At 43.8% G+C, this 24,019-nt stretch overlaps 1 long non-coding RNA gene across 1 annotated transcript; it reads right to left on the bottom strand.

Moving 5' to 3' along the window:
* Positions 1-18,086: 18,086 nt before the first annotated feature.
* Positions 18,087-23,527, bottom strand: LOC119856575. The gene is made up of 3 exons (XR_005293349.1): positions 22,076-23,527; positions 20,336-20,422; positions 18,087-18,122 (listed from the first exon to the last, which is right to left on the bottom strand). It is a non-coding gene; the product is annotated as an uncharacterized LOC119856575 (long non-coding RNA).
* Between the last annotated feature and the right edge of the window lie 492 nt (positions 23,528-24,019).

Genomic DNA, 24,019 nt, shown 5'->3' with positions numbered 1-24,019 from the left:
AAGTCAGTGCCTATGGTTCTGAACATAAACTGACAGCATGACTGACGTGTGTTTCCCAGATTAGTCTGGGGAGTGGCTAAATCAGTTTATCAATCACAAATTACCATTTGGCCATTACCTGTCAAGTGGCCACCGTTTGGCCTTTTATTCTATTTAACTTTACTCATATCTCAGTGGGTTTGGCTCTGGCGGCTATAGTCTTAAATTCAACAGAGTTACCTTTGTTTGTTCTAGATTTAGAGTTCATAGGAACACATGAAACCATAGGCAAATAACACATACAATTACAAGAGCATCTATCTTTTAGTAATTTTATTGAACTTGCCAACAAAGCTATAAATGTCACAGCACATACAATTCCTATAGATAAGAATAATGAACAAATTATACCTACAGACATACTCACATCCTCCTAGATGGTGTTAGTTTGTTCTCTCATGGATTGACCATCAATAGCAGAGTGCTTCCTGCTGGAGTTTCCCATACGAAGACCAATTTTCCTGCTCTGGGCACCCCTTTTTATACTGTGAGTCTGTCTATACCTACATTCTGCGCATTTACATGAAAGTGTCAACCTCTCTTTCTTATTGGTTTATGATTCCTGGAAACACAAGGGACCCCAAATTCTATAGACTGGGTACATTCTTGTCAATATTGACGCACCTTTGTCCTGCAGTTAGGGCACGTGTTAGAGATAGTGTTTGTTGTTACAGCATTTTATAATTTAAATATAATCTTCCCAGCTATACTTTTGCAATATTACCAGTTGGTAACTCTTTTCCCATCATCTTTTGTGTTATTTCTGAGTCATTAACTTGCACCGTCCTTTCTTGTCTCCAAGACCCAAAATAGCAAAGGTAGAGTCTTGTAAGCCTTGGCCTACAGGCTTTGCATTTCAGCTTGTCTTACTCGTGTCTACTACGTTTCCTCTAAATACTGAAGAATCTTATACTTTCATAATCCTACAAATCAACTCTAATTAACATACAATGAATATATGTAATATTGATTAATCATAAGATCACACGATAAATGGATACTAAACTAAAATCATTGGCTACAGGGGGCAGGGACAAAGATCTGCATTTTAGCAAAGAAATACCACGAAGTCTCCTTCCTCCACTAGACCCTCTGTCTCTTGGTTCTCAGCTGCAAATGCTTTCCAAAGAGGAACTGAAAGTATAAAAAGGAAGGGCAAACACCCGAATACACCTCTTGTCTCTCTCCCTGCCCATCTCATTCTCTGCATCTGAGAAGACTAAGGAAACGGCCTTTGGACTCTGGAGGAGGGATCGTGACCTAAATTGTCAGTAATGCTGCTGGAAGCAGATGGTGAGAAACTTTGCTCTGAATCTAGTATAGTTTGTTAAGTAGGCATTTGATAGCGTTTTATCTTTTTGTTATTCTAGTAACCATTTCTGACTGTTATGCCTCGTTGCTTGCACTCACTTAAAATCTCTCGTTAATAAACTTGATTTATTGTTTCATCTAATCCAGTGTTTAAATTAAAGCATCTGGGTAACTTCATTTATGGGGCTCAGGCGCTGTATGTTGCATATTAAAATATTTCTTTGTTTGTTTTAAATCTGCTGCTACTTAATTTCATTTGCTGACCCCTAGTTCTTGTGTTTCAAGGAGCAAATAATACTTATTTTCTCCACACCAGTCATGATTAGACCTCTATCATATCACCTTTTGTAGGTGACAAATCTGAAGAATGGTCACAGATTGAAGTGTCATTAGAGAAGGTTTTGGAATTAATTGAGAAACTGAACAGTAACAAGTCACCGGGACCAGATGGCATTCACCCAAGAGTTCTGAAAGAACTCAAATGTGAAATTGCAGAACTATTAACTATCGTTTGTAACCTGTCCTTTAAATCAGCTTCTGTATCCAATGACTGGAAGATAGCTAATGTAACGCCAATATTTAAAAAGGGCTCTAGAGGTGATCCCGGCAATTGCAGACCGGTAAGTCTAACGTCAGTACCAGGCAAATTAGTTGAAACAATAGTAAAGAATGAAATTGTCAGACACATAGAAGAACATAAATTGTTGGGCAAAAGTCAACATGGTTTCTGTAAAGGGAAATCATGTCTTGCTAATCTATTAGAAAAAAGAAAAACAGTACTTGTGGCACCTTAGAGACTAACAAATCTATTAGAGCATAAGCTTTCGTGAGCTACAGCTCACTTCATCGGATGCATTTGGTGGAAAAAACAGAGGAGAGATTTATATACACACACAGAACATGAAACAATGGGTTTATCATACACACTGTAAGGAGAGTAATCACTTAAGATAAGCCATCACCAGCAGCGGGGGGGGGGGGGGGGGGAAAGGAGGAAAACCTTTCATGGTGACAAGCAAGGTAGGCTAATTCCAGCAGTTAACAAGAATATCAGAGGAACAGTGGGGGGGAGAAATACCATGGGGAAATAGTTTTACTTTGTGTAATGACTCATCCATTCCCAGTCTCTATTCAAGCCTAAGTTAATTGTATCCAGTTTGCAAATTAATTCCAATTCAGCAGTCTCTCGTTTGGAGTCTGTTTTTGAAGCTTTTTTGTTGAAGGATAGCCACTCTTAGGTCTGTAATCGAGTGACCAGAGAGATTGAAGTGTTCTCCAACTGGTTTTTGAATGTTATAATTCTTGACGTCTGATTTGTGTCCATTCATTCTTTTACATAGAGACTGTCCAGTTTGGCCAATGTACATGGCAGAGGGGCATTGCTGGCACATGATGGCATATATCACATTGGTAGATGCGCAGGTGAACGAGCCTCTGATAGTGTGGCTGATGTGATTAGGCCCTATGATGGTATCCCCTGAATAGATATGTGGACAGAGTTGGCAATGGGCTTTGTTGCAAGGATAGGTTCCTGGGTTAGTGGTTCTGTTGTGTGGTGTGTGGTTGCTGGTGAGTATTTGCTTCAGATTGGGGGGCTGTCTGTAAGCAAGGATTGGCCTGTCTCCCAAGATCTGTGAGAGTGATGGGTCGTCCTTCAGGATAGGTTGTAGATCCTTGATGATGCGTTGGAGAGGTTTTAGTTGGGGGCTGAAGGTGATGGCTAGTGGCGTTCTGTTATTTTCTTTGTTGGGCCTGTCCTGTAGTAGGTGACTTCTGGGTACTCTTCTGGCTCTGTCAATCTGTTTCTTCACTTCAGCAGGTGGGTATTGTAGTTGTAGAAATGCATGATAGAGATCTTGTAGGTGTTTGTCTCTGTCTGAGGGGTTGGAGCAAATGCGGTTATATCGTAGAGCTTGGCTGTAGACAATGGATCGAGTGGTATGATCTGGATGAAAGCTAGAGGCATGTAGGTAGGAATAGCAGTCAGTAGGTTTCCGATATAGGGTGGTGTTTATGTGACCATCGCTTATTAGCACCGTAGTGTCCAGGAAGTGGATCTCTTGTGTGGACTGGTCCAGGCTGAGGTTGATGGTGGGATGGAAATTGTTGAAATCATGGTGGAATTCCTCAAGAGCTTCTTTTCCATGGGTCCAGATGATGAAGATGTCATCAATGTAGCACAAGTAGAGTAGGGGCATTAGGGGACGAGAGCTGAGGAAGCGTTGTTCTAAGTCAGCCATAAAAATGTTGGCATACTGTGGGGTCATGCGGGTACCCATCGCAGTGCCGCTGATTTGAAGGTATACATTGTCCCCAAATGTGAAATAGTTATGGGTGAGGACAAAGTCACAAAGTTCAGCCACCAGGTTAGCCGTGACAGTATCGGGGATACTGTTCCTGACGGCTTGTAGTCCATCTTTGTGTGGAATGTTGGTGTAGAGGTGTACTGCTTTTCTTTTTGCGAATACAGACTAACACGGCTGCTACTCTGAAACCTGTAATCTATTAGAGTTCTTTTAAGGGGTCAACAGACATGTGGACAAGGGGGATCCAGTGGACATAGTGACCTTAGATTTCCAGAAAGCCTTTGACAAGGTTCCTCGCCAAAGGCGCTTATGTAAATTAAGTTGCCATGGGATAAGAGGGAAGCTCCTTTCATGGATTGAGAACTGATTAAAAGACAGGGAACAAAGGGTAGGAATAAACGATAAATTTTCAGAATGGAGAGGGGTAACTAGTAGTGTTCCCCAAGGGTCAGTCCTAGGACCAATCCTATTCAACTTATTCATAAATGATCTGGAGAAAGGGGTAAACAGTGAGGTGGCAAAGTTTGCAGAAGATACTAAATTGCTCAAGATAGTTAAGACCAAAGCAGACTGTGAAGAACTTCAAAAAGATGTCACAACACTAAGAGAATGGGCAACAAAATGGCAAATTAAATTTAATGTGGATAAATGTAAAGTAATGCACATTGGAAAAAATAACCCCAACTATACATACAATATGATGGGGGCTAATTTAGCTACAACAAATCAGGAGAAAGATCTTGGAATCTTTGTGGATAGTTCTCTGAAGATGTCCATGCAGTGTGCAGCGTCAGTCAAAAAAGCGAACAGAATGCTGGGAATAATTAAGAAAGGGATAGAAAATAGGACAGAAAATATTATGTTGCCTCTATATAAATCCATGGTACGCTCACATCTTGAATACTGTGTGCAGATGTGGTCACCGCATCTCAAAAAAGATATACTGGAATTGGAAAAGGTTCAGAAAAAGGCAACTAAAATGATTAGGGGTTTGGAACAGGTCCTGCATGAGGAGAGATTAAAGAGACTAGGACTTTTCAGCTTGGAAAAGAGGAGACTAAGAGGGGCTATAATAGAGGTATATAAAATCATGAGTGGTATAGAGAAAGTGAATAAGGAAAAGTTATTTACTTGTTCCCATAATATAAGAACTAGGGGCCATCAAATGAAATTAATGGGTAGCAGGTTTAAAACAAATTAAAAGGACGTTCTTATTCACACAGCGCACAGTCAATCTATGGAACTCCTTGCCTGAGGAGGTTGTGAAGGCTAGGACTACAACGGGTTTTAAAAGAGAACTGGATAAATTCATGGAGGCTAAGTCCATTAATGGCTATTAGCCAAGATGGGTAAGGAATGGTATCCCTAGCCTCTGTTTGTCAGAGGGTGGAGATAGATGGCAGGAGAGAGATCACTTGATCATTACCTGTTAGGTTCACTCCCTCTGGGGCACCTGGCATTGGCCACTGCCAGTAGACAGGATACTGGGCTGGATGGACCTTTGGTCTGACCCAGTATGGCCATTCTTATGTTCTTATATCTCCCCTTAGTCATCTCTTTTCCAAGATGAAAAGTCCCAATCTTATTAATCTCTCCTCATATGGAAGCTGTTCCATACCCCTAATCATTTTTGTTGCTTTTTTCTGTGCCTTTTCCAATTCCAATATATCTTTTTTGAGATGGAGGCAACCACATCTGCATGCAGTTGTGACATTGCACTCTCCAGGATTTTATGTAAATATGCTAATGAGTATGAATATAATGTAACTGCAATATGCTTCATGCAAAAGGTTTCTTGTATCATTACAAAGCTTATAATCTATGAGTGTCATCCTATTTGTATAAATATATAACTCTTGTATCTGAAACTAGAAATATGAAATATAACTCTGAGGTCCTATTGTAATTATGCATAGTGTGGGCCATTAATGGTAGTTTGGAATTTTGATGGCTCCCATCAGCCAGGACAATTGACTGTGGATGGCTCTGTTTGCAGGCAGGCCTTCGTGTGAGGCAGGCTGAGAGGAATGATGGCTTGGAGTCTCACAGGAAATGTGACCATGTCACTGGGTACTGAAATCCATCTTAAACCTGGTGCTTTTCCATTTAGAAGGGTGGAGGAACCCAGTGAGACAAAAGATTCTCGCCTTGTGCCAAAGCCATATAAGGGGGTGGAACAGAACAAAGGGGACAGCCATCATGAGAAATCCCCTAGCTACCACCTGAGCTGGAACAAGGGCTGTACCAGGGGAAAGGATTGTGCCCAGACTAGGAAGGCATCCAGTCTGTGAAAGAAATTTATTGAAACATCTATGAGGGTGATATTCTATCTGTATTCGCAAAAAGAAAAGGAGTACTTGTGGCACCTTAGAGACTAACAAATTTATTAGAGCATAAGCTTTCGTGAGCTGTAGCTCACGAAAGCTTATGCTCTAATAAATTTGTTAGTCTCTAAGGTGCCACAAGTACTCCTTTTCTTTTTGGGAATACAGACTAACATGGCTGCTACTCTGAAACCTATCTGTATTTAGTTTTATTACTGTACTAGACTTAAACTTGCATGTTTTGTTTTATTTTGCTTGGCAATTCACTTTGTTCTGTCTGTTACTACCTGGAACCACTTAAATCCTACTTTCTGTACTTAATAAAATCACTTTTTACTTATTAATTAACCCAGAGTATGTATTAATACTTGGAGGGGCAAACAGCTGTGCATATCTCTCTATAAGAGATATGTATACATTTATACAGGGTAAAATGGATTTATTTGGGGTGTGGACCCCATTGGGAGTTGACCATCTGAGTGTTAAAGACAGGAACACTTCTTAAGTTGCTTTCAGTTAAGTCTCCAGCTTTGGGGCACGTGGTTCAGACCTTGGGTCAGTGTTGGAGTCCCAAGCTGGCAGGGAAGGAAGTAATCTTGGCACATCAGTTGGCAGCCCCAAGGGGTTTTCTGTGATCCAACCCGTCACGGCAGTATTCAAGATGTGGTCATACTGTGGATTTATATAGAGGTGTCATGGGGCAAGTGCACCCCATCCCATTTTGGGGTGGGGTAATTAATTCCCCAGGATTGTGTCTTTACAACTACCCCTTTCGGGGTTGTGTGGCCCGATGGCCAAAGTCAGTATGGCCACCTTCGCTCTCTCAAGGTTGTGTGGCCCGATGGCCAGAGTCAGGATGATGGTCCCTTCCCACAGGGCTGTGGGACCTAACGGCCTGAGTCAGTAAGGATTCCTGGTTCAGCCATGGTGTATAGCCTAGTGGTCAGAGTCAGTGTGGCTGCCTGGCTCAGCAAGGCAATATGGCCTAGCAGGAAGAGTCAGTAGGGCTGCCCTCTCTCAGGGCTGCATGGCCCAATGCTCAGAATCACTATAACTGCCCCTTCTGTAGGGCTGTGGGGCCTAGTGGCCTTTCAAGGGAGTGGGCCCTGTCAGTGGCAAGTATGCCTGCCACTGGGTCAGCAGGGAATCCGCTTGAAACATGCTGACCCCACTCGGCACAATAGCTAGTCCCGCTGAGCTTTTTCCTACCCTGTGCCTGATGCAGTAGTCCCGGGGTCTCTGGGCTCCTCAGTCAGTGCAGCTACCAGCAGCTCCATCACTCCTTGGTCATCCTTCAGAGTCTCAGCATCTCTGGCTTCTGCCGTCTGGGGCTTCCACGGTTCCCGGGCTGGAGCTTGTAGCATGTGTTCTCCCTCTTCAGCGGTCAGCCCTGAACGTGCTGAGCTGCTCCCTTTTATACCTAGTCCCCAGCCAGAGCGCCCGAGGGGGCGTGGACTCCTCGGCCCAGAGAATAGATTTAACCCTCAGAGTACCGGTGTGGGGCAAGTGAGTCCCATCACAAGAGGTAATATTATATTTCCTGTCTTAGTATCTATTCCTTTCTTAATGATTCCAACATTCTGTTCGCTTTTTTGACTGCTGCTGCACACTGAGTGGATGTTTTTTTTAATTGTGCGATTAGTTTTTTTTTAATCACTTGACAGCCCTACTTATTTCTAATCTGAATTTGTCTTGCTTCAACTTTGAGCTTTTGGATCATGTTATACTTTTGTCAGCTAGATTGAAGAGCCCATTATGAAATATTTGTTTCCTATGTGATACTTACAGACTGTAAGCAAGTCACCCCTTACCTTCTCTTTGTTAAAATAAACTGAGTTCTGTGAGTTCATAGGATCCCACGGTACATGTGCATGCCCTGAGCCTCCTGTGTGCTTTTCCCAGAGCAGACCCCAAGAATCCTGATTCAAGAATCCTGGCTCCTGGAAGGTGCCCCTGAAAGTGGGGCATTCACAGGCCACCTAGGATCATCCACCAGCTTGGTCCCCAGATAACTTCACTGCCTGGCAACTAACAGGCCCATCGGCTCTGACTGGCCGCAGGGCCAGCAGCCTGGTTGATAAGCTCAGCTGCAACAACAGAGCGCTGGCTGCTCAATGAACTCCTTGGCTGCAGCTGCGCTGAGTCCTGTCTCTGATCTGCTGTGTCTAGCTCAGTTCCAGTTCCCGCTCCAGCCCCAGTCTCCACCTACGCCTGCTCCTGCTCCAGCTGCAGTCTCAGCTCTGTACTGTCTTTGGACTCCCAGCTCTCACCCTTGGCTGTGCCTCCTGGCTGTGCCTCCAGCTTACCCTTTGGCTTAGACTTTAGCTTCTAACTTCCAGCTCCGACCCTTGGCTCTGCTTCAGGACCCGTCTTTTCTGAGTTCAGACTCTTGCTCCACTCATTAGGCCAGACCACCCATGACTTGGCCAATGACAGAAATGACAGGGGATTGGGAGCCCATTGGGTGAGGGTGCCGGGGAGACAGGGCACACCGAGATGGGACAAGGTGAGATAGGGACTGGCTGGATAAGGAAACTGGGGCTAGGAACTGGTGGTGGGAGAGGGGAGATACAGATCAGACAAGGAGCTGTGGGGAACTGGGACTGGCTGGGCAAGGGGAACTTGGGACTGGCTGGGGTAGACAAGTGGGACTGGACTGAGGAGCCACGGGTGGGGAAGAGGTAGCACTGGCAGAGGTTGGAAGGAATAGGACAGAAGGGGACATGCTTCGGGGAACTGAGCTGACTCCTCCTGATGGCGAGAGAGGGATGTGTCTTTGGCTGGGCTGTGCACAGAAATAAGGAATAAGGTCGGGGTGTGTGACATGGGTCCCCTATTACGGAGTCTCATCTCTCTTGAGCTCATTCTGTACCGCCTCTGCTGAGTTCCTCTGTCAGGTCTCTACAGTCAATGTCTGTCAGCATCTTCACGGCCCCCTCCACCCCGTATCACTCGGCGCAGTACCTGATCAGCACATCCTTAATAGCTATGTCCCCTATGTCCAGCTTCTTGCAGGGAATGTGCTAGGGACACAATTCCTGCCCATCCTGACTAATAGCCATTGATGGACCTCCTCAATGAATATATCTAGTTCTTTTTTGAACCCTGTTATGGTCTTGGCCTTCACAACATCCTCTGGCAAGGAGTTCCACAGGTTGACTGTGCGTTGTGTGAAGAAATACTTCCTTTTATTTGTTTTGAACCTGTTGCCTATTAATTTAATTTGGTGACCCCTAGTTCTTGTGTTATGAGAAGTTGTAAACAATACTTCCTTATCAACTTTCTCTACACCAGTCATGATTTTATAGACCTCAATCATATCTCCCCTTAGCCATCTCTTTTCCAAGCTGAAAAGTCCCAGTCTTATTAATCTTTCCTCAGACGGAAGCTGTTCCATACCCCTAATCATTTTTCTTGCCCTTTTCTGAACCTTTTCCAATTCCAGTATATCTTTTTTGAGATGGGGCGACCACATCTGCACACAGTATTCAAGATGTGAGCGTACCATGGATTTATATAGAGGCAACACGATATTTTCTGTCCTATTTTCTATCCCTTTCTTAATTATTCCCAGCATTCTGTTCGCTTTTTTGACTGATGCTGCACACTGCGTGGACGTCTTCAGAGAACTATCCACAGTGACTCCAAGATCTCTTTCTTGAGTGGTAACAGCTAATTTAGATCCCAACATTTTATATGTATAGTTGGGATTATGCTTTCCAGTGTGCATTACTTTGCATTTATCAACATTAAATTTCATCTGCCATTTTGTTGCCCTGTCACCCAGTTTTGAGAGATCCTTTTGTAGCTTTTTGCAGTCTGCCTGGGTCTTAATTATCTTCAGTAATTTTGTATCATTTGCAAATTTTGATACCTCACTGTTTACCCCTTTTTCCAGATCATTTATGAATATGTTGCATAGGACTGGTCCCACTATAGACCTCCTGGGGGACACAACTATTTACCTCTCTCCATTCTGAAAACTGACCATTTATACTTGCCCTTTGTTTCCTATCTTTTAACCAGTTACCAATCCATGAGAGCACTTTCCCTCTTATCCCGTGGCAGCTTACTTTGCATAAGAGCCTTTGGTAAGGGACCTTGTTGAAGGCTTTCTGAAAATCTAAGTACACTATATCCACTGGATCCCCTTGGTCCACATGCTTGTTGACCCCCCTCAAACAATTCTAGTAGATTGGTGAGGTATGATTTCCCTTTACTAAAACCGTGTTGACTCTTCCTCAACAAATTATGTTCATCTATATGTCTGACAATATTGTTCTTTATTATAGTCTCAATCAGTTTGCCCGGTACTGAAGCCAGGCTTACAGGTCTGTAATTGCCAGGATCACCTCTGGAGCCATTTTTAAAAATTGGCATCACATTAGCTATTCTCCAGTCATCTGGTACAGAAGCTGATTTAAATGATAGGTTACATACCACAGCTAGTAGTTCTGCAATTTCACATTTGAGTTCCTTCAGAACTCTTGGGTGAATACCATCTGGTCCTGGAGACTTATTGCTGTTTAATTTATCAATTTGTTCCAAAACCTCCTCCAGTGATACCTCAATCTGGGACAGTTCCTCAGATCTGTCACCTAAAAAGAATGGCTCAGGTTTGGGAATCTCCCTCACATCCTCAGCTGTGAAGACGGATGCAAAGAATTCATTTAGTTTCTCCGCAATGGCCTTATCGTCCTTGAGTGCTCCTTTAGCACCTCAATTGTCCAGTGGCCCCACTGGTTGTTTAGCAGGCTTCCTGCTTCTGATGTACTTAAAAAAAAATTGCTATTACTTTTTGGGTCTTTGGCTAACTGTTCCTCAAATTCTTTTTTGGCCTTCCAAATTGTATTTTTACTATTCTCAACCACCCTTAGTCTGAGTGGGAGCTCTGGTAGTGCCTCTTTATGACTTACCTTCAGATATAAGATTAGTAGTATAGTTTGGGAAATACATTAACCAGTTGGATAGGGAAATCTCTCTTTTCTTTTTCTTTGTTCTGGCGGAAGTGCACATATCACAGAAGTGCCCCTATTGCCACAAACTTAAGACTTGCGCCCGGAAAGCGAGGGACCTTAAACTCAAATAGATTCTTATAAAGAAGTTTCTCTGCCTAGCCTCCGACCTAAGAAACTCAAAGCACTCCCAGCCCCTGGTTGCCTACCTCGGCTTCTGACAGACTTCTCTCACCAGTCTGACACAGGAGGGACCTATACAGGAAGGATGGGGCTCCACCTAAACCAAAATGGAAAGTGCCAGATTGCTGACACTTAAAATTAAAAAGGTCATAGAGCAGTTTTTAAACTAGGGGCTGGGGGAAAGCCAACAAGTGCAGAGGAGCATGTGGTTTGGACAGAGACATACCTTAGGGGAAGATCTATTAATGGAGATTCTCTGTGTCCTAGTAAGGAGGAGAGGATGGAAGATAAAATACAGGTAGGATCTGATAAGAAATAGTCAAATGAAAGATTTCAGAGTAGCAGCTGTGTTAGTCTATATTCGCAAAAAGAAAAGGAGTACTTGTGGCACCTTAGAGACTAACAAATTTATTTGAGCATAAGCTTTCGTGAGCTATAGATGAAGTGAGCTGTAGCTCACGAAAGCTTATGCTCAAATAAATCTGTTAGTCTCTAAAGTGCCACAAGTACTCCTTTTCAAATGAAAGAGAATCCCATTCAGTTACATCAGGTAATGGCAGACAGCTGAAAAGTGACAATTTTTTAAAGCGCTTATATAAAAATGCTAGAAGTCTAAATAATAAGATGGGTGAACGAGAGTGCCTTGTATGCATCTGAAGAAGTGAGGTTTTTACCCATGAAAGCTTGTGCTCAAATAAATCTCTTAGTATTTAAGGTACCACCGGACTCCTTGTTGTTTTTGTATTAAATGAGGATATTGATATAATAGGCATCACAGGAACTTGGTGGAATGAGGATAATCAATGGGATACAGTAATACCAGGATACAAAATATATCTGAAGGACAGAACAGGTCATGTTGGTGGGGGGAGTGGCACTATACGTGACAGAAAACAGAGTCAAATGAAGTAAAAATCTTAAAGGAACCATACTGTACCATAGAATCTCTATAGATAGTAATTCTATGCTTGAATAATAAAAATATAGGAGTAGGGATATACTGCTGACCAGTATGGTGATAATGACTGTGAAATGCTCAGGGAGATTAGAAAGGCTATAAAATTTAAAAAAACTCAGCAATAATGGGGGATTTCAACTATCCCCGTATTGACTGTGTACATGTCACCTCAGGATGGGATGCAGAGACAAAGTTTCTTGACACCTTAAATAACTGCTTCTTGGAGCAGCTAGTCCTGGAACCCACCAGAGGAGAGGCAATTCTTGATTTAGTCCTAAGTGGAACACAGTATCTGGTCCAAGAGGTGAATATAGCTGAACTGCTTGGTAATAGTGACCATAATATAATTAGATTTAACATCCCTGTGAAAACACCACAGCTGTCCAGCACGGTAGCCTTTAATTTCAGAAATGGGAACTACACAAAAATGAGGAAGTTAGTTAAAAGGTACCACGCCAAAAGTGAAATGCCTGCAAGCTGCATGGAAACTTTTGAAAGACACCATAATAGAGGCTCAGATTAAATGTAAACCCCCATAAGGATAAGGCCTTTTCCTGTAGTCATATTGTAAGGCCTAAGACCTTTGTCTGCAGCCATATTAGGAGAGCAGCAGCCATTAGGTAAGAAGTAGGAAGTCACATTTCATCTAAATTATCTTAAAACAATGTAATATCAGGCTGTTAAGAAGGCGATCCTGTCCTAATAGCACGCACCATCATCAGATAAAGAAACATCTTAAGATGGTTAAAGAAAACTTAGTTTGATTGATTGCTTGCCAGACAGAATGCTCTTATCAAATGTTTGTCTGTATGATCTCTGTCTGGTTCTTTGATTGTTTCTGTCTGTTACATAATTAATTTTGCTAGGTGTAAATCAATGAAGGTGGTGGGGTATGATTTTTTTAGGTAGATAATTTTGTTACAATATGTTAGGATTGGTTAGTAAAATTTAGCAAAATGATTGATTAAGGTATAGCTAAGCAGAACTCACTATATAAACTGGGGTCCAAGAAGGAGATCAGCAGAGAAAGAACAGAAGAAGAAGAACTCACCTCTAAGACACAGCTTAAGAACAAAGCTGCTAAGAACCTTGGCAGAACCATGACGTGCAGCAACCAGAATCCAGATGAGACTGACCTTGCCTGGCCAACAGGAAAGTCCACCTGCCTGATCAGGATTGGTGAGCGTAGCATTGTATGCTTAGCATGTTTATTCCCCTCCTTAATGATGCTTTTACCAAAGCTGTCACTACTATTACAGGAGTCCAGTACTCAGACCTCCTGAGCATGGGCTTGCCTCCTGGGTATAATTAACAAGGGCTTTATTTGACTTTCCATGCCAGCTCCTGCATTCTTCAGACAGTTTTCTTCATCCCTTCTATACCAATCTCCCAGTCATGTGTATTATCCCACCAAGTCTCTGTGATGTCAACTATGTCATAGTTGTGTTTATTTACTGGCATTTCGAGTTCTTCCTGATTATTCCCCATACTTCTCCCATTCGTATACAGACATCTAAGATATTGATTTGATTTCCCACAACCCCCAGTTCTGTCTTGTCTTTCCCTTATCCCAGCTATAACAGCCCATGCTCCCCCCAAATTCCAAACCTTCTCCCAGGTCTCCATGTTTTTGACTTACCTGTGGGCTCTGGTCACCTACCCCCTTTGAACCTAGTTTAAAGCCCACCTCACCAGGTTAGCCAGTCTGTATCCAAATATGCTCTTCCCTTCCTCGATAGGTGGACTCCATCTCTGCTTAGCAGTCCTTCTTCCTGGAACAGTATCCCGTGGTCAAGGAAGCTGAAGCCCTCCTGGCGACACCATCCTCGCAGCCCGGCATTCAGCTCCAGGATGCATCTGTCTCTGCCTGGGTCCCTACCTTTGACCGGAAGGATCGAAGAGAACACCACCTGTGCACTGAACTCTTTCACCCATACTCCCAGAGCCCTGTAGTCAGTTCTGATTTTCTGAGGGTCATATCTCACAGTATCATTAGTGCCTGCAACTAGAGATTTTGATTTCAAAAGGGCTGACTTTCAAAAAATTAAGGAAATTAGTTAGGGAAGTGGATTGGACTGAAGAACTTATGGATCTAAAGGTAGAGGAGGCCTGGGATTACTTTAAATCAAAGCTGCAGAAGCTATCGGAAGCCTGTATCCCAAAAAAGGGGAAAAAATTCATAGGCAGGAGTTGTAGACCAAGCTGGATGAGCAAGCATCTTAGAGAGGTGATTAAGAAGAAGCAGAAAGCATACAGGGAGTGGAAGATGGGAGGGATCAGCAAGGAAAGCTACCTTATTGAGGTCAGAACATGTAGGGATAAAGTGAGACAGGCTAAAAGTCGAGTAGAGTTGGACCTTGCAAAGGGAATTAAAACCAATAGTAAAAGGTTCTATAGCCATATAAATAAGAAGAAAACTAAGAAAGAAGAAGTGGGGCCACTAAACACTGAGGATGGAGTGGAGGTTAAGGATAATCTAGGCATGGCTCAATATCTAAACAAATACTTTGCCTCAGTCTTTAATACAGCTAAAGAGGATCTTAGGGATAATGGTAGCATGACAAATGGGAATGAGGATATGGAGGTAGATATTACCATATCTGAGGTAGAAGCGAAACTCAAACAGCTTAATGGGACTAAATCGGGGGGCCCAGATAATCTTCATCCAAGAATATTAAAGGAATTGGCACCTGAAATTGCAAGCCCATTAGCAAAAATTTTTAATGAATCTGTAAACTCAGGAGTTGTACCGAATGATTGGAGAATTGCTAATATAGTTCCTATTTTTAAGAAAGGGAAAAAATGTGATCCGGGTAACTACAGGCCAGTTAGTTTGACATCTGTAGTATGCAAGGTCCTGGAAAAAATTTTGAAGGAGAAATTAGTTAAGGACATTGAAGTCAATGGTAAATGGGACAAAATACAACATGGTTTTCAAAAGGTAGATCGTGCCAAACCAACCTAATCTCCTTTTTTGAAAAAGTAACAGATCTTTTAGATAAAGGAAATGCAGTGGATCTAATTTACCTAGATTTCAGTAAGGCATTTGATACCGTGCCACGTGGGGAAATATTAGTTAAATTGGAGAAGATGGGGATCAATATGAACATCAAAAGGTGGATAAGGAATTGGTTAAAGGGGAGACTGCAACGGGTCCTACTGAAAGGCAAACTGTCAGGCTGGAGGGAGGTTACCAGTGGAGTTCCTCAGGGATCGGTTTTGGGACCAATCTTATTTAATCTTTTTATTACTGACCTTGGCACAAAAAGTGGGAGTGTGCTAATAAAGTTTGCAGATGATACAAAGCTGGGAGGTACTGCCAATTCAGAGAAGGATCGGGATATTATACAGGAGGATCTGGATGACCTTGTAAACTGGAGTAATAGTAATAGGATGAAATTTAATAGTGAGAAGTGTAAGGTTATGCATTTAGGGATTAATAACAAGAATTTTAGTTATAAGTGGGGACGCATCAATTAGAAGTAACGGAAGAGGAGAAGGACCTTGAAGTACTGGTTGATCATAGGATGACTATGAGCTGCCAATGTGATATGGCTGTGAAAAAAGCTAATGCGGTTTTGGGATGCATCAGGAGAGGCATTTCCAGTAGGGATAAGGAGGTTTTAGTACCATTATACAAGGCACTGGTGAGACCTCACCTAGAATACTGTGTGCAGTTCTGGTCTCCCATGTTTAAAAAGGATGAATTCAAACTGGAGCAGGTACAGAGAAGGGCTACTAGGATGATCCGAGGAATGGAAAACTTGTCTTATGAAAGGAGACTTAAGGAGCTTGGCTTGTTTAGCCTAACTAAAAGAAGGTTGAGGGGAGATATGATTGCTCTCTATAAATATATCAGAGGGATAAATACAGGAGAGGGAGAGGAATTATTTCAGCTCAGCACCAATGTGGACACAAGAACAAATGGGTATAAACTGGCCACCAGGAAGTTTAGACTTGAAATTAGACGAAGGTTTCTAACCATCAGAGGAGTGAAGTTTTGGAATAGCCTTCCAAGGGAAGCAGTGGGGGGCAAACGATCTATCTGGCTTTAAGATTCTACTTGATAAGTTTATGGAGGAGATGGTATGAAGGGATAATGTGATTTTGGTAAGTAATTGATCTTTAAATATTCAGGGTAAATAGGACTAATCCTCTGAGATGGGATATTAGATGGATGGGATCTGAGTTACCCAGGAAAGAATTTTCTGTAGTATCTGGTTGATGAATCTTGCCCATATGCTCAGGGTTTAGCTGATCGCCATATTTGGGGTCGGGAAGGAATTTTCCTCCAAGGCAGATTGGAGAGGCCCTGGAGGTTTTTCGCCTTCCTCTGTAGCATGGGGCACGGGTCACTTGAGGGAGGCTTCTCTGCTCCTTGAAGTCTTTAAACCACGATTTGAGGATTTCAATAGCTCAGACATAGGTGAGGTTTTTCATAGGAATGGGTGAATGAGATTCTGTGGCCTGCGCTGTGCAGGAGGTCGGACTAGATGATCAGAATGGTCCCTTCTGACCTTAGTATCTATGAATCTAAGACCTTTAGAGTCCCTAAGAACTGAAAAGATTATGGTGCTCCCCCATATGTAATTCAAAATAAAAACAATACTATACTGTAAAATAAAATTTTATTTTTTGAAATGACACAAAACTTACATGTATGCTGAAATTAAAATAGCTTCTTTCTAGATTTTCTGATTTGCAAAATTCTGGATAAGTTCATCAAAGCTGACTCGATGAAGCATGTCTGCTTCCATACACAATAGGGAAAGTGAATCAAGTCTGTCCTGACACATTGTTGTTCTCTGAGGGTTTTTTATTCTTTTCAGCTGAGAAAAAGAGCGTTCTGCGGAGCAGTTAGTAATCATCAATGTTAGAAAAATATGTAGTACGATCTCTACATTTGGAAATACACATTGTATTCCTTCTTTCAATATTGTGTCATGAAGATCAATGTGATGAATTTCATTTTTCCTGTTTCATTAAATGTTGCGCGCATATAACAGTGGAACTGCCGTACTTCTCCACAGAGATTCATGTTCAAGTCAACAGGGTATGAGTCAACTATCTTTTGGGAACCTTGTGCATATTGTTTGTCAGATAAGTCCATATTGTTTAGAAAAGAAAATCTACTTGATACTTCTTTGTACACTTCACCTCTCCTCTTCATATGAGCTTCAAGTGTATCAATTATAGTGTAGTAAGTAGATACGCGAAATTTGTCTCTAGGATTCAATGCTGTTTCTGATGCACTGCTATGATTTGCTTGTTTTTTCCTGATTTGCTTGCGGGACTGGGCTTCTTTGTAGTTAGTATCAGGCAAGATATCTTTTGATATGTCTTCAAATCTTTCGAAATCATTCCTCAAAGTGTGTAAGTGGTCTGCTAATGATTGACAGAGGTCTGCACGTTTTCAAATCCAATTCTTTTTCTTGGAGAGCTTGACTTGTGTGGTAAAAGTGTTGTAAAATTTCATTCCACATGGTCAACATGAATACAAACTCTAGTTCTTGTATCTTGTTTGCACTGTTTTCTGCCTCTCGTATAGTTTCTCCCTTTTGTGATTGGTCTTCAGCTATACTTTCTAATGCATCCACAATCTTCGAGTAGGACTCCAGAATTGCACTTGTTGCCACTGCATGTGCCTCCCAGCAAGTATTAGAAAGAGATTTCTACACACGATCATTGCCCAAATATGTTTTAAGAACTGCCCATTGGCGTGTTGAGGCAGAGAAAAATGTATAAAGTAACTGGACTGTTGAGAAAAAACTTACTGCCACCGGACAACCATCAACAGCACTGTGGCCAACAAGATTGAGAGAGTGTGCAGCACATGGTATGAATATGGCATATTTGTTCTGTTCTAAAAGCTTCTTCTGCATTCCTTGATAGTGCCCTGACATGTTGGCAGCGTTGTCATAAGACTGACCTCTGCACTTTGAGAAATCTATTTTGCAAACTTGGCACAGTACTTGATTTGCCATTTCTTCACCAGTGTGGCTTTTCAAATTGAGGAATGTTATAAATTGTTCAACTGGTTTTCCATCTGTGGGAGACACATATCTTAGTACAATACTCAATTGATCAATATGTGAAAGATCAGGTATAGAGTTGACAGATAAACTGAAGTACCCAGCAGTACTTATTTCATCCACAATAGCTGAACGAACTTTGTCACTCATTAGACCAATGAGTTCATCTCATATTGTCTTGGATAAGTATGATGGATTACTTTTGCCAGCATTCCCATATTTTGAGATATGGCCTACTCAGTTGGTTACATTTCATCCTGCCCTTTATCTCATTATCTGAACTTAAAAAAAAAAACAAATTGCACAACATACACTATTTTTATATATATAAATAAAAGAAAAAAACGAATCAAGTACATGTAACTCAGAAGAATATATCAATAATAAAACATAAATTTATTGCAATACATGACAGGATCTGATTTCCTCGCACTATTTCGATCTACATTAGTAGGATGCCCCCTGGTTTAGGTGGGGATAAGTAATAAAAAGAGAACAGAAAAATGGGGGAAGAGTGTGTAGTGGAGGGTAAGAAGTCTAACAAGGTTCTGAGTTTTCCCATGATGACTACTTCGACGCTTTTTTGAAATATTAAATTTTTTCCAAAAAAAATCTCATTTTTTTGGATGCCCCCTGCTTTGCTGGTGCCCTAAGCACGTGCTTAGTCTGCCTATTGGGTAATCCAGCCCTGGTTGGGAGTAGGGGTGGAGCACTGCCTGCTGCCAGAAGTAACCAGGAGCCAGTTGTTAGGATATAGATATTCAGGTCTGTCTGCAAAGGCCTATACTTTAAGAATTTAGGTGTATTCTTACCACTTAGTTAGTTATAGAGATACAAAAGAAAGAATCAAAATCACTGTCTGCCGGTGTAAGGGCCTTTTCTCACTGTGACAGTCTGAGGCCCGGTTCTTAGGCTAAGGCCTCTGGCTAAGCAACAGAGGCAGCCATAAGCTGGGAAGCGAATGGTCACATCCTTACATTCCAGACTAGTCACATTGAAATAAGGTGCTATTGGGCTGTTAGAAATACAATCCTGTCCTGATAATGCCCATCACCTCCAGAGAAAGGGAAGTGCCTAGAAGATGTAAAAGGAAACTTAGTTTGATAGCATCCTGTCTGGCAAGAACTCACTTATCAATAGCTGGGGTGTGAAATCCTCATTTCTTTGTTGTTCTATCACTGTAGTCCCCATTTCCCTATTGTTTGTCTGTATAATCTGTCTGGTTCTGTGATTGTTTCTCTCTGCTGTATAATTAATTTTGCTGGGTGTAAACCAATTAAGGCAGTGGGATATAATTGGTTAAATAATCATGTTACAAAATGTTAGGATTGGTTAGTTAAATTTCAGTAAAATGATTGGTTAAGGTATAGCTAAGCAGAACTCAAATTTTACTATATAGTCTGCAGTCAGTCAGGAAGTAAGGGGGAGGAATGGGAACAGGGAACGGGAGTGGGGGAATTGGAATTATGTTTTGCTAAAGGGGGGAACAGGGAATGGGAACAGGGACACAGGCAAGGCTCTGTGGTGTCAGAGCTGGGAAGGGGGACACTAAGGAAGGAAATTGGAATTGCTGGAAGTTCTCCCCAATAAACATTGAATTGTTTGCACCTTTGGACTTCAGGTATTGTTGCTCTCTGTTCATGCGAGAAGGACCAGGGAAGTAAGCGGGTGAAGGAATAAGCCCTCTAACCCCAGTGTCCTCCCTGTGATAGAGCCATATCCTCCTCCCCCCGTGGTGTGACAGCAGTCCTCTGTAGCTGGATAGTGTCCTCAGCCTTGGATGTCTCTATATGACTACCCTTGAGGAATTCCTCATGGGCATGAATGCTCCTCAGCCTAGCCACCTCTTCCTGTAGCTCTGCCACCTGCTTCCTGAGAGATTCCACCAGCAGGCACCTTTCGCCCTGGATAGTCCCCTCAGCCTGGCTTTCTGAGAGTGGGAAATCTGCAAATCCACACCAGGATCTGGGTAGAGGTATTCATGGTTAGCTGGTCTGTCTGGATACAGGCACAGGTGGAGGAGACAGGAGCAGTGTTGGCACTGGCGATGCAGCCCTTCCTAACCATAGCGATTATATTACGTCTCCCTCCCACAAACTCCCTTGTTTGCGGTTCCCTGTTCCCTAGCTCCCCTTGGTCGCTTAGCCTCAGCTGTTAAGGCCTTCTCTCCTAGGTCAGCTCTACCCGCTCATTAATTACACAGTGGAAGGGTGATCACAAGACTCACTGAGGCTGATCAAGGATGATCCAGGCAACAAAGACTCAAACAGTCCCCAGACACACAATCCCAACTGACTCAGTAACTGAAAGATATCTGAAAGAGAAAGAAAAACAAAATCAGCCAAACAAACTCACTCACCCCAAGATTAGTACTGACTGACCCCAACTGGCTAGACACAGAAGGGGATTATGAGGGAGCAGCAAGAGGACCAGACCCTAAGCTGCGCCTGGGAACAAGTGATGGCACCTGACCCAGAGAGGCCGAACAACAAAGGCCACAGGTTTGAGATACGTGAGGACCACCTGTACTGCGTGGTCAGGGAGTCTCAGACCCAAGAACAGCTGTGGCAGTTGCAGGTTCCATGGAAGTACAGGAGAGGTCTGCTACGATTAGCCCACTCAGTGCCCTGGGCAGGGCACCTAGGCAGGGAGAAGACCCTACAGCAGGTAGCACAACGGTTCTTCTGGCCTGGCATCACCACAAGGTACAGAACTTTGGCGAGGTCTGCCTGGAGTGTAAACGCACCAGGCCAAAAAGGGTACCGAAGGCCCCCTTGATAGCACTCCCTGTGGTCGGGGTGCCATTTGAACGAATTGGTCTAGATCTGGTAGGACGCTTGGGAAAAAGTGGTTCCAGGTGTCAGTATATACTGGTGGTGGTGGATTACACGACTAGGTGTGACGAAGTGGGACTGTTCTTAATGTTTTCTCTGAATATTGTGGGGGTGCCTCAGTTTCCCCTATGCAGTTCTTAAGTATCTAGGTGGTGGGATAAGGGTGTATGATCATTGCAGAGCCCTAGAGGGCAGGTGTGTGCAGGAGTCTGGACACAGACAATGGCCAACACCGTTTCCTGGCAACTGGTGGCCTGGCCCTTCCCCCCTGCAAGGTGATAACTAAAGGGTTGAAGACAAAGAGATCAGGTGACCTCCTGGCCCGGGAAAGGGACAAAGCCCGGAGGAGGAGGGGCTGGAGAGAGTTTCAGTTTGGGACTGGCTGGAGACGAGGAGTGAAGTGCAGACTTGGTTGTCTGGCTCACTGCCCCCCGCCCCACCACGGACCCAGCTGAGGGGTCCTGTTCTCTGTACCTACAAGCTCTGTTTTAGACCATGTTCATGTCATCTAATAAACTTCTGTTTTACTGGCTGGCTAAGAGTCACGTCTGACTGCGAAGTTGGGGTGCAGGACCCTCTGGCTTCTCCAGGACCCCGCCTGGGCGGACTCGCTGTGGGAAGCGCACGGAGGGGCAGAGGATGCTGAATGCTCCAAGGTCAGACCCAGGAAAGTGGAAGCTGTGTGAGCTTTTTGCTCTGCAGACAGTCTGCTCACCGATAGGAGACTTCACCAGAGTCCTGCCTGGCTTCGTAGGGAGCAGTTCCAGAGCACCGCCCGGGGACTCTGTGACACTAGGTATCCCAAAGCTGTCCCGTTATGGAATGGCTCAGCCCTAGCATAGCAGCTGAGCTTCTAAAAATCTTCTCCCACGTGGGGATACCCAGGGAGATTCTGACCAACCAAGGAACCAACATCTCATCCAAACTGATGTCGGAGTTGTGCTGGTTGTTGAATATCCGAGCACTTAAGACCTCCGTATACTATCTGCAGACAGATGGCTTGGTGGAAAGGTTTAACAGGACATTGAAATCCATGCTAAGGAAGTTCATAGATGATGACCCGTGACAATGGGACAAGCTACTACCAACCTTATTGCCGTACGGGAGGTCCCAGGCCTCCACAGGCTTCTCACCTTTTCAAGCTGCTTTACTGGAGACAGCCACGGCGGATCCTTGACTCCTGAAGGAGACTTGGGAAGAGCAGGGATCCCTGGTCCTGGGATAACTTCCCTTCATACTTTAACTATGCGAACGACTCCAGAAGTTGGGAGTGTTCACGCGGGCAAATCTACTGCAAGTGCAACAGACCCAAGCCCACCAATACAACCGAGGGGTAAGGCTGCGCACTTTCGAACGCAGGGCTAGTGTCCTGTTCCTGCTACCTTCAGCCAAGTCCAAGCTGCTTGCTAAATGGCAGGGCCCTTTCAAGGTGGTCCGATGGGTAGGGCCAGTGGACTATGAAGTACGGCTACTGGGAAGAAGGAAGGAAGTCCGGACTTACCATGTGAACCTCCTGAAGGAGTGGAAAACTCAGGAGGGGCTGCTGATCACCTTGTATCCCCCAGAACTGGAGCTAGGTCCATTGGCCAGTGACCCCATCAACACCCATCATGGTCAGGGCAGAACTGTACCCAAGGCTACAGGGGGAGCTGCAACAACTAGTCCAGTTATCGACCTGCCCAGGGTGGCCTAGACTGGTAAGTCACCACATCGCCACCCAGGTCAAAGGGTCCGTGACAATCACCGGCCCCTACCAAAGAAGATATGGGATGTGGTCCAAAAGGAGCTCCAGGCTATGCTGGACAAGAGGGTAATAGAAAAATTGCGGAGCGAGTGGAGAAGTCCCATTGTGCTGGTCCCAAAGCCAGATGGGACCATACAATTTTGCATAGACTTTCAAAAAGTGAATGCGATCTTGTGATTCTATGCTTATCCCATACCATGGGTAGACGAGTTACTCGAGCAACTGGGTAATGCCAATTTCATCTCGACGCTAGACTTGACAAAGGAGTGTTGATAAATTCCCTTGACCCCGGCTTCCTATGAGAAGACAGCCTTCCCTACCCCATTTGGATTGTACCACTTAGTTACCAGGCCTTTTGGTCTATGTGGGGCTGCTGCCACATTCCAACAACTCATGGACCAAGCGTTGCAACCCCACCCTCAATATGCAGTGGCCTACATAGATGACATAGTGGTGATTTCCTGAACTATGCCTATCATAGTCTTTAAAGCTTCCCCAAACTTTTGCACAAGTTCAGCCATCAGCTCCCCCTCTGCCTCAGAGCCACCCTCCAGGGACTCTCTCCAGTGAGATCCAGGGGCCCTCTGACTTTTCTCCCATCCAAGAGATGAAATGGGGCACTCCATGCAGCCTCTTGGGGCACTCCAGGGTAAGCAAATAGACACGGTATCATTACATCCCAGTCACTCACCCTCTTGTATGCACATATTCCTGTTGAGCAGATTCCACCACCTCCTTAGGTAACCCATTCCAGTGCTTCGCCACCCTCCTAAAGAAATAGTTTTTCCTAATATCCAACCTAGACCTCCCGCATTGTAACTTGAGACAATTGCTTCTTGTTCTGTCAACTGCCACCACTGAGAACAGCCGAGCTCCATCCTCTTTGGAACCCCCTTCAGGTAGTTGAAGGCTGCTATCAAATCCCCCCTCACTCTTCTCTTCTGCAGACTAAACAAGCCCAGTCCTCTCAGTCTCTCCTCGTAAGTCATGTGCCCCAGCCCCCTAATCATTTTTGTTGCCCTCCGCTAGACTCACAAAATAGCTGCCCCTATTCTCAGAGTTTGCCTCTGGGAATTCAGAGACATATTCCCTTTTGATACAGGTCACAATATTAATAGGTTTGGGCAGCGATATTATCTTGTTTCCCACCAACGCATCAGCTGAGAAATTCTTAAGAACTCCCACATTGAAAGTACCCCGTAAACCTTCCCACTCTCATTCAATGTCAGCGAAAGGCTGGATGGTTTTCAACTGCCCCAAGAGCAGGAGTTTTCCCTCCCCCCTCTTGAGTCACCTCTTCCCTGACTAGAGCCATCCGTGCCCGGTGTCTCCC

The sequence above is a fragment of the Dermochelys coriacea genome, chromosome 6, assembly GCF_009764565.3.
Source record: "Dermochelys coriacea isolate rDerCor1 chromosome 6, rDerCor1.pri.v4, whole genome shotgun sequence".
Classification (NCBI taxonomy): domain Eukaryota; kingdom Metazoa; phylum Chordata; order Testudines; family Dermochelyidae; genus Dermochelys; species Dermochelys coriacea.
Note: the sequence above shows the minus strand (reverse complement) of the source record. Positions and strands in the feature narration are given on the sequence as shown.